The 10623-nt window shown below is 42.1% G+C and overlaps 1 pseudogene; it reads left to right on the top strand.

The window, feature by feature from the left end:
• The first annotated feature begins 2709 nt into the window (after positions 1-2709).
• Positions 2710-3322, top strand: LOC128568561 (interferon lambda-3-like; annotated as a pseudogene).
• The last annotated feature ends 7301 nt before the right edge of the window (positions 3323-10623 follow it).

Here is a 10623-nt window from a genome sequence, read left to right as displayed (position 1 = left end):
AGGGAGATAAAAAAAAAAAACAAAAAAACAGCCTCCTTTCAGTAATAATCACACCCCAAAACACACAATTGTATTATTGTTTTTGTCCAGATCTTTGGGTTAGCAATCTGTGCTGCTAACATCACACCTCCTTCCCAAGGTCACACTGCTCGTGAAGGTCAGAACCAGGTTTGAACCCCAGACCCTTCAGCTCCAGAACTCGTGCTCTCCACCACTACCTGAACTTCCTCTCTGAGAAAAACAGCTATGAAGTTTAGGAATTCCTAGCAGTGTGCCACATGCAGAATTCTGTATTGGTTCACTGTCTCCTACCCCCCTGAACTAAGGGCCCTGTATGACCAACCTACTGGTAGGTGACTTGTGCATATCCTGCTCTTGGTTTTGAAACATTTTCATGTATCAGAGCTCAAGGACTTTTTTAACAGTCCAGGCTCTGCTTGAAATTATGAGGGAAAGAAGGGATTGTGGGTGGGAGTCAAGTGCCAAAAAGGACTCAGCACCTTCTCTCCAGGAGTCCCTCACTTCTGGGTCCAGAGATCTAAGTACACAGGAGGTAGTAGAGTGCAGTGGTTACCCTCCCGGTGTCAAGCAAAACTCGGTTAGAATCCTACCTCGCTACTTATGTGCTGTGTGACCTTGGGCAAGTGTCTTAACCTCTCTGCACCCCAGCTAGCCACTACTTATCTAAAAAGTAGGTAAACCTCAGTGTGCCCTTGTTATCTTGGGTATCCAATGTGCATTGAGACAAAGCCTCCATGATGGGGCTAGACTTGAAAGTGCTCAACAGAACCAAAGGGGTGTCTCTCCTTGTTTTGCACTGACTGTAACTTTGGCCTGCAAAGCTCTTCTCTCAGGCTTCAGATGGCTCCTTGTCTAGCTTCCGATAGCTCTTTGTTTAAATGTAATTTTTTTAGGCCACCTCATTTGATGCAAACTCCCTCTCCCACTCTGTGTTCTCACCCATGCTTTACTTTTTTCTGTTACTGGCCCTAATATATGATACACACTTACCCCTCCCCCAGGTTGTCTGTTATTCCTCCCTATCAACAAGCTCCATGAGCCTGGCACCGGTGGCTCATGCCTGTAATCCCAGCACTTTGGGATACCAGCTCGGAGGATTGCTAGAGTCCAGGAGTTTCAGACCTGCCTGGGCAAAAAAGAGAGACTCTGTCTCTGCAGGAAATAAAAAGCATAGCTTGGCATTGTCTTGGCACATGTCTGCAGACCCAGCTATGAGGGAGGCTGAGGTTGGAGGATCAGTTGAACCCAGAAGGAGCTCTGATCATGCCACTGAGCTATAGCCTGGGTGAGAGCAAGACTCTGTCTCTAGAAAAATAAAAATAAATAAGTAAAAAGCTCCAGGAAACATTCTTTTGTTTTTGTTTCCAAGGCCTGATGCTTGACACAAAATGAGGGCTAAATACTTGCTGAACAATGAATGAAGTTGTCATAATCTGATCTGGTAATCTGGGAGGCTTGGGTCACACCTCAATTTCTGATTAGAGCTACATTTTCCTAGGTCTTTACTTGTCCAGAAAACTAAAATATATATATTTTTTATTTTTCCTTTTTTTTAATTAAATCATAGCTGTGTAAATTAATGCAATCATGGGGTACAATGTGCTGGTTTTATATACAATTTGAAATGTCTTCATCAAACTGGTTAACATAGCCTTCACAGCATTTTCTTATTGTGTTAAGACATTTATATTCTTTTTTTTTGTAGAGACAGAGTCTCACTGTACCGCCCTTGGTAGAGTGCTGTGGCGTCACACGGCTCACAGCAACCTCTAACTCTTGGGTTTACGCGATTCTCTTGCCTCAGCCTCCCGAGTAGCTGGGACTACAGGCGCCCGCCACAATGCCCAGCTATTTTGTTGTTGCACTTTGGCCGGGGCTGGGTTTGAACCTGCCACCCTCGGCATATGGGGCCGGCGCCCTACTCACTGAGCCACAGGTGCCGCCCAAGACATTTATATTCTACACCTAGTAAATTTCACATGTACCCTTGTAAGATGCACTGTAGGTGTGATCCCACCTTTTACCCTCCCTCCACCCATCCTTTGGCTCAGCCCCACCTTGATGCTTTCTGTCTTCATAACAGGTAGGGAAAGTGGGGGAGAGCTGGTCTTTCTTAAATCTGGGTTGATCTGCCTTTCTGACTCTCTCCCCACCCCAGCAGCCTCCTTCCTGGGTCTCTTCCTCTCCTGTAAACAACCTCCCTAGGGGAGCACCCATGTTCTTTCGGTAGCACCTCCTAGGGGTGCCCTTTCCCTCCCCTTCTCCACTGGGGTGTCCTGCAGACAGGCTGGTCTCTCTGTCCCTCTCGCCTCTCCACTCCTGCATCCAGCCTCATCAAGGCACAATCACCCCTCCTTATCAGGCTGGAACTGCCCCAGCACTGAGGAACCCTCTTGGGAACTCACCTTCAGAAGAGCAATCCCTCAGTCTGTCAGTTTCTCTTTCCCTAAAGCTGCTCACCTGTCTCACTCTACCCCACCCTGCTCTGGGCTTCCCCAGCCCGGAGCTCCCCTGGTGACCAGTGTTTTCACTTTTCCTACATCAGATGGGACTGCCCATCTGTACAGCCTAAAAGCTGCACCATAAAGCTCGGGCAGGAATTGTGCCCTAGACGGAGCTGGAAACTCAGAGACACACTCAGGACAGAGCAGCTGGCTGTGATCTGGAAGAGGAAACTGAGGCCAGAGGATGTCAACAAGACCAAGGAAGAGAACTTGGGTGACAGCCTCAGAGAGGACAGCGGGGTACCCCTGTGCTGACGAAGACCAGAGACTAGGAAAGAAACTAGTGCTAACCAGGACTGGAGCAATTCTTGTCGCCAGGCCCTTCACAGCCCTCCCAGAAGCAAAGGGCTGCCACCTAGCCCAGTTCAAGTCCTTCTCTCCAACGGAGCTACAGACCTTCAAGAGGTTCAAAGATGCCTTTGAAGGGTCTCTCCTGCCAGAGGACTGCAGAGGAAGCTCCCACCTCTTCCCCCAGCCCTGGAGCCTGAGGCAGCTGCAGGTGTGGGAGCGCCCTGTGGCCCTGGAGGCTGAGCTGGACCTGACACTGAAGGTCCTGGAGGCGGTAACTGATGAAGCCCTGCGAGACGTCCTGGACCAGCCCCTTCACACACTGCGCCACATCCAGTCCTAGTTCCAGGCCTGTGGCCGGGCTCAGCCCACAGCAGGGGGAACTGGCTGGACGACTCCAGGAGGCTGCGAAGAAGGAGTCCCCTGGCTGCCTGGAGGCCTCTGTCATATTCAACTGCCTTCTCACCTGGGACCTGAAATGTGTTGCCAGTGGACACCTGTGTGCCTGAGAACCTGGACCCACCTGCCACCTGTTGTGGAATCATGGATTTTATTTATACCTCAACTTCTTGTCTTAATTTATTGCCAGCCTTCACTATGTATTTGTGTATGAATTCTCAAACTGACTTCCCATACAATGTTTATTTTTCTACTTATTATAACCTTTGTTGAAATAAACTATAAGGAGAAGACATTCGTTGTCAAAAAAAAAATAAAAAGAGTTCCAACCCATAAATACCCTTCTCATTGGCCAGTTTGAATCAAGTGGGAGATTCTACTCCAGCCCCTACAGAACTATAGGATTTCATAGAACTTGGAAATGTCCAAGTTCCAGGAAGTTAAATTTACAAATTCTCAAGAGCTGAGTCACCATGGAGAGGACCCTGCAGGTGTATCCTTGTAATTTCCCTGAGAAGACCCATTCTCCTAGATCTCACCCTTCTCAGGTATCCTCTCTCAGTATTGTTATGGATAGGGGAAAGCAATGTATTCTATGAGAACGAGGATTTGCATTTGAAGGGTGGTAGAAAGAATTCACTCTTTGAAGAGGGAGAGAAGACAAAGGACTTATGAAGAATGAAGCTAGAAATTTGTGGATCATCATTTAAGAGAACCCTTGTAAATAGCTAGTTGTTAATTTAAAATCCTTTCCCTTACACTCTGAGAAAAGCTGTATTGAGTATACAGGTCAAAATTTCTCTTTCTTTGCCATAACTTATTTTAGTTATCTCTAGAACTTCCGAAAAACATAATGGAAACACAAGGACTTCTTTTAAAATTTTGGATGTACGTATGTGGTGGTGATGGAGATGGAGACCATATACCATCTAACACCATTAGTACTATTACCATTTTCTTGTCTTCTATGTTTTTGAAAGCAGTTAGGAAAAGAAAATCCTAAGCAGGGTTATTCAACAACATATCAGACATATCAACTTTGTTAAACCCTTTGTGAGTCAAGATTTTGGCTTACACATTGATATTTTGGAGAATCAAGGACATATATTGTCCAATAAAAAGTGAAACTCATGGAACTATTTAGATATAATGATGGTTAACCTTATGTGTCAACTTGACTGGGCTGCAGAAGAAGTTATCCTTTTTTATTAAAAGGATAACTTTATTAAACATACCAATTCAAGAACATTCAAGTTATGTTTAAAATATTACAACATAAGATAAAGCAGACCAATGGTAATGGTTTATATATGCATATTAATATACTTACCAAATATATCAGGTAGGCATATTGACCTATCAATGCTCAAAATAATAAAATATATATATGTTCCTAGGTGTTTTTCAACTAACTACTAAATGGGAAACCTGTCAACACACACCCTCCCAGACTTATTTCCCATAGGAAGTTTGATATGCCATCATTAAAATATATCATTTGGAACACAAATTATATATAAACCCCTATTGTATGTCCTTTCCTTCTTTGCCTACCTCATTATTTCCCTTCTTAACCCAACTAAGACTCTAGTAGGACCAGCTCAGTTAAACAGAATATAGAGATATGGATGGCTCTAGGCAGAGGAAAAATCATCCAGATATTTTGTCTGATGTATCTTGGGTGCTCCTTTAACGGCATTTTTAGATGAAATCAACACTTAAATTGGTAAAAAGAGTAAAGCAGACTATTTTCCATAATGTAATTGGGCCTCATCCAATTATTTGATGTCTTGAATAGAACAAAAAGGCTGCCCATTTCCTGAGTAAGAGAGAATTTCTGCCTGTTAGCCTTCAAACTGGGACATCAGCTTTCTTGATTCTCAACTCTCCTGAATCTGAAACTTCTGACTCACCCTGCAGATCCTGGAAATTGCTAGCTTCAAATTCTTTATAATAAATTTTTCTCTCTCTCTCCACACACACATACATATATACACACACACACATAGCCCTTGACTTATAATGTGGCTATATCCTGGTAAACCTGATAAACTCATTATAAGTTGAAAAAAAAAAGAATATATATATATGAAAATATATAAGAATATATATATATATATATATATTTGTGTGCAGTTTTTGGCCATGTCTGGGTTTGAACCCACCACCTCCGGCATATGGGGCTGGCGCCCTACTCCTTTGAGCCACAGGCGCCGCCCTAAGTTGAAAATATTTTAAGTTAGAAAAGCATTGTCTAAACATCATAAGTCAGGGGTCATCTGTTTATGGATGGATACATATTTGTATTTTTTTTTTTCCACCTGCTGATCTGGCAGAAGTGAGGCAGCTGAGGCCATTAACAGCTATGGGGCACCATCTGTCTAGGGCTTAGTTGGTCCCTCAGTCATAGTCATGGGAGCCCGGGGAAGGGAAGGGACTATGATGCTCAAATGCAAGGGTCACCCTACCTTTGGCATGGGGTGTTTCCTGCAGCTATAGCCCCCTCCCTCCTGGGTGGGGCTGGTCTCTAGACAGAGGCCTCTGGAGGACATATGGACTGGGAGTGGGGACTTTTTGGCCAGGCCAGAGGTGGCAAGGGAGTCCTGATCCTTGTTTCTTTATTTCAAGCAGCCTGAATCCCTAATTAGTCAAAACTGGCCCCTAACTGGCTCTTGGGGGTGGGGAAGGAAGGGGAGCCTAGGTTCAGGGTGGGGTGGGGAGTGGAGGTGGAAAATGATCAATTCTGAGGCCACAAACATCAAAACAAAGGCAATCTATTCTCTCTCTCTGGGGAAGAGGTTCCTAAAACTTTCCAGCTCCCTGGCAGAAAAGCATTTTTGGGGAGACTAAGGGGTAAAGGTTTGACCAATCAGGCAGGGCCCTCCTGCCCCCAACCATAAGCCCTCCCATACCTGCCAGCCTCCATGCAGCAGATTTTAGGGAAACTTTGTGGATTTCAAGGCTGGATACATATTTGTATGTATCCATCCATTGTTGCCTTTGTTTTTCTGGAGAACTCTGACCAATACAGAAGTCATCTCTAGTTGATCTTGTTTTTTTGTATACTCAGTTAATTCATTAGTGAATTCTCCAAAAACACAATTTTTGTTCTTGCCAGGCTCTATGCTAGCTGCTGGACATTCAAAAGACAACACTATAGATGCTGGTCCTTGATTCTATATAAGCTGACATTCTAGTTAGGGGCAAACTGACGATACACAAAAAAAGTGTAAAAAATCTTATACACATAGTATGTAGGAGGAGAAAGAAACAACTGAGAAACACATTTCACCTGGAGATACCTTCCCAGACACAGTAATACTTAAGTTAGGTCTGGAGAGATGAGCAGGAACTACCATATGCAGGTATTTGAGGTTGGGTGGAAAAACAGTGTCTGAAGATGTCCTTTACTCATATGGGACTTTGTGTGCTCAAGGAAATGGTGTGTCTGGAATACAAAGACAGAGAAGAAAAGTCGCAATGGAAAGGGACCAGATTCTGCTGGGCCTTTAGGTTGTATTAAAATTAGATTCTAGGCTCAGTGCCTGTAGCTCAAGCAGCTAGGGCACCAGCCACTCAGAGCTGGCAGGTTCAAATCCAGCCCTGGCCCACTAAACAACAATGACAATTACAGACAAGAAATAGCCTGGCATTGTGGTGGGCACCTGTAGTCCCAGCCGCATGGGCGGCTGAGGCAAAAGAATCACTTAAGCCCAAGAATTTGAGGTTGCTATGAGCTATGATGCCAAGGTACTCTACCCAGGGTGACAGCTTGAGACTCTGTCTCAAAATAAATAAATAAATAAAAATAAAATTAGAATCTAAGAGAAAATGTAAATCATGTTAAGTCTTTACTAAGTAGTGTGACATGATCAAATACTGTTCTTTGAAAGAAAAAAGAAATCCCTTTGCCTGCAGCTTGAGGAATGAATGCTTGAAGGACCAAGCTGATCTTGGAAGGCTACTTGGTATGACAAAGTTTCCCAAATAAGACACAGTGGTCATTTTAACTAGGCTGTTTCTAGGAAATTAGAAGGAAGGAGATAGTGACATCATTTACTGAGAGGAATAGATTTGGTGGGATTATCCAAGATTCTGTAACAGAAGTGATATGGTCAGGTGGCTGTCACATCCACACTGAAGTGTTAAGAAGCAGTAGATATCAGAAGATAAAAATGTAAGAGTCACTGGGCTATGTAAATTACTTAGAGTCATGTGACTGAACTAGGATCTTAAGGGCAGGGGGACGGTAGATACAAAAGAAAAGAGAGGCTAGGGCTGAAGCCAAGGGACTTCCAAAATTGCTAAAGGGTATCTTAAACAGGAGCTCCCACTCTGTCAAAGGGAAGAACTTTTCTAGATCTGTAACTTGGATGACTTGCAGTGTTGATTAGAACCTTCCACTTCCATGCTTTGCCCTTTACCTTCTCTTCCTCCCTTCATTTTCTCCTTACTGCAAACTCATCATCTCTTTTTCCATTCCTAGATCAGAATAAATATTTCTTCAATACTCTGCATGCAGGTGTTAGGTTATCTGACTTGTGTCAGCCTCTCCTCACTCTGTAGCTCAGCACCCATCTTCAATCTGCTGAATTTTATCTGGGCCAGGTAAGCCCCGTAAGCACCTTTGGAAACGTGTGGGAGGTACTCTAAGGTCCTCACTTAGATTTAGTTTAGTTTGTTGATTATGGGTCCTAGAGTTGTGTCACAGTTCTAGAGGAGAAAAATGCTAATTTTTCCAGGACTCACAAGTCTACTGCAGTTGGAAATATCTATGAACATAACTTAAAAAAGTAGTTTAGTGTATTCTCCATCACTGGAAAAATACATTTTTCAAGGGAGAAATTTTTCCTTTGGACTTTGATTGTGGTAAGAAACAGACTTAACATTTTTTAATGTTAAGCCAATTTTAAAATACCAGGGTTTTCAGATATCACAAACCATAGAAAATTTTTATTTTAAAAGTTTCTGTTCCTAACCCTTCTGGCCTTGAAGATAACCTTCACAATGTAAATTGACGCAGCAAGGGTTGAAGTGCTGAATCAAAAGTTCGGATGCAGTATCTCAAAGAATATTGCAGACTCTTTCCTCTACACTGTTTGCTAAGAACACTGTCAGAACTTAAAATGAAATAGCAGTCAGGTTTTGTTAGATATTAACTCAGTATTTGCCTTGAGAATTTAAACTCCTCTACAGCCTGTTTTACCATGAACACTTGTGTGTTTTATGCTTGCATTTGATGAAAGGTTTCAGAGGTCAGTATGTCTTATACGCCTCAAATATATGAAACAGAATAAAGAGCTGCATGGTTCTGCACCTAGAAGAAATAATTGGCTTGTAGCTATTTTCTGTTTACAAGAAATTGTTTAGCACCTCATATGCACCAAGATTAATTATGAAAACATAAAACAAATCATCATCTTCAAGGTGCTCACTGTCTGATGAAGGTGGGTAGGACAGATGTGTAATACTAATCACCATATGTATTATAAAAGCAGTATATATAAGCTCAGAAGTAGAGCTGAGCTGTGGCTATTATTACTATTTTGAAAATAATGATATTTTTCCCCTCACCAAGGGCTACAATTAAATGAGTGTTTATTTTGTGTTGGGTGCTTTGCCCAATTTATCTCAGTTAATCAACACAACAACCTATAAAATTACAACATTTTATAAATGAGAAAACAGGCTGAGAGGAGCAAATAAACTTGTCTTGGATACTCCAGTCAGCAAGAGAAGGAGAGATTTCATTTCTCTATCTGACTTTATTTTTATTTATTTATTTATTTATTTAAACCCCATGCCTTTACTTTGCAAAGTTGCTTCCCCAGAAAGGTGAATATGGGTGATGAATTTTCTGTGAGATTCTCTCAATTTCTTTTTCTCTTTTTCTTCACGCACTAGAGATTTCACAGCAGCGGAATTGTCATGACCACAACTAATGAGCTCTAACTGACAAAGTTAAGAAAAGATTCAAGGATGTAAATGAGGTATTAGTTAATTGCAGCCTATTGATAGCTACTCACCTTATGTAGGAGTATGAAAATATATATATATTTGTAAAAACAAATAGAAAAAAATCCGTGGCAGATTTTTTACTGTCACTGCTTAGCCAGGTTCATCTTCCTGCTACCCAAGAGGAAATTAATTACAACAGAGAAAGAGTTTATTTCACACAGTACTAAGTGGGGACACAGGAGGAATTTCTCAAATCTGCCTCTCTGAGAATTGGAGAGACAGGGTTTTTTAAGATAGTTTGGTGGGTAGAGGGTTAGGTAATTAGAGTCTGCTGATTGACTAGTTTGGGAGCAGAACCATTAGTTCTTTGGTATGAATGGCTGTATGGGTGGGTCAGCCAATCCACTGGGATGCAGATCCTTGGGGGAGGGATCCAAGAATAGTTGAGTCAGTTCCTTGGTCTGAGTGTATCAATGGAATGAAAGACGTGGAAAATAATCTCAAAAACTACCCCTAGGTTCTGACCAGGTGATGTGATATCTATGGAAAAAAGTTACCATCAGTGCCCAAACCTCAAAGCACTCAAGCTAGACCTCCCATTTGATCCAGCAATCCCACTACTGGGCATCTACCCAGAAGGAAAAAAATCCTTTTATCATAAGGACACTTGTACTAGACTGTTTATTGCAGCTCAATTTACAATCACCAAAATGTGGAAACAGCCTAAATGCCCACCAACCCAGGAATGGATTAACAAGCTGTGGTATATGTATACCATGGAATACTATTCAGCTATTAAAAAAAATGGAGACTTTACAGCCTTCATATTAACCTGGATGGAAATGGAAGACATTATTCTTAGTAAAGCATCACAAGAATGGAGAAGCATGAATTCTATGTACTCAATTTTAATATGAGGACAATTAATGACAATTAAGGTTATGGGGGGAGGAAGGAAAAGCAGACAGAGGGAAGGAGGGAGGGGGCAGGGCCTTGGTGCATGCCACACCTTCTGGGGGCAAGACATGATTGCAGGAGGGACTTTACCTAACAAATGCAATCAGTGTAACCTGGCTTATTGTACCCTCAATGAATCCCCAACAATAAAAAAAAAAAAAGGAAAAGAAAAGAATTTATAGTGAAGCAAATAAAAGGACAGTGACTATTATCAAGCAAATGAGGGGTTTGTGACTGATGATTATCATTATTTTAGCTAAGCAGTTTCCTTCACAGAATTTTGAAGCCCTTACTCTGGTTCACACCCTGCACCGCCTCATCAGTTTGTAAGTGTGGTTTCAGTACTGCCTGATAGTCTTAATGTTGCTGTGTACAAATGAATCAAATCATTTTTGTTTTTCCTTCTGCTAGAAGGCGCTGTTGCAAATAGCATTTGGCTTTTCTTGGTAGTTGGTTAATTTTAAATAGAACACTAAAAAGGAATATGTTTTTGTGT

The sequence above is a fragment of the Nycticebus coucang genome, chromosome 17, assembly GCF_027406575.1.
Source record: "Nycticebus coucang isolate mNycCou1 chromosome 17, mNycCou1.pri, whole genome shotgun sequence".
NCBI lineage: Eukaryota > Metazoa > Chordata > Mammalia > Primates > Lorisidae > Nycticebus > Nycticebus coucang.
This window is presented reverse-complemented; position numbering and strand designations above follow the sequence as displayed.